The sequence below is a fragment of the Rutidosis leptorrhynchoides genome, chromosome 9 (genome assembly GCF_046630445.1).
Source record: "Rutidosis leptorrhynchoides isolate AG116_Rl617_1_P2 chromosome 9, CSIRO_AGI_Rlap_v1, whole genome shotgun sequence".
Lineage (NCBI taxonomy): Eukaryota > Viridiplantae > Streptophyta > Magnoliopsida > Asterales > Asteraceae > Rutidosis > Rutidosis leptorrhynchoides.
The window spans coordinates 203,577,608-203,578,401 of record NC_092341.1 but is presented as its reverse complement, the minus strand read 5'-3'; positions in this window follow the sequence as shown (position 1 = coordinate 203,578,401).

Sequence of the window (794 nt, the reverse complement as noted above, 5' to 3'; positions counted from 1 at the left end):
TCGTCTTAGTAATTATAAATATTGATATTTTTATAATAATAATTATTATTACAAAATAATACAACTTTTACTAATAATACAATCATTATAGATATTATTTTATCAAATAAATATGTGATACAAACATATTTTACTACGTGTAATAACTTACTTTAATAATACCTATCATATTATCTTTCTGATATTAAATGAACCCTATAAATTTTATTACTTAATATATATAAAAGTATATTTTATTATATAAATTTAATATAAAATTTTATTTATTAATAAATAAATTATATTATTTACTCTAATAAATCTTTTAAAAATATTTAAAAATATAAACGACGATATTTAAACTATATATTAATCATGTATAGATTTTTGGAAATTATTTTGAGTCAAATTTACTTTTGTTGACTTTTGCATATTAGTCTCGAGCATTAGGATGGTAGTACACTATGACTTGACCTAATTTGTGAGACAAATATTGACCAACACATAAATATATATAATTAATTTAGGTTCGTGAATCCGAGGCCAACCTTGCACTTGTTCAATGACGTTATATGTATTTTTACTACGAAATACAGTATGGTGAGTTTCATTAATCCCTTTTTAAATGCTTTTGCAATATATATTTTTGGGACTGAGAATACATGCGATGTTTTTATAACTGTTTTACGAAATAGACACAAGTAATCGAAACTACACTCTATGGTTGAATTATCGAAATCGAATATGCCCCTTTTTATTAAGTCTGGTAATCTAAGAATTAGGGAATAGACACCCTAATTGACGCGAACTCTAAA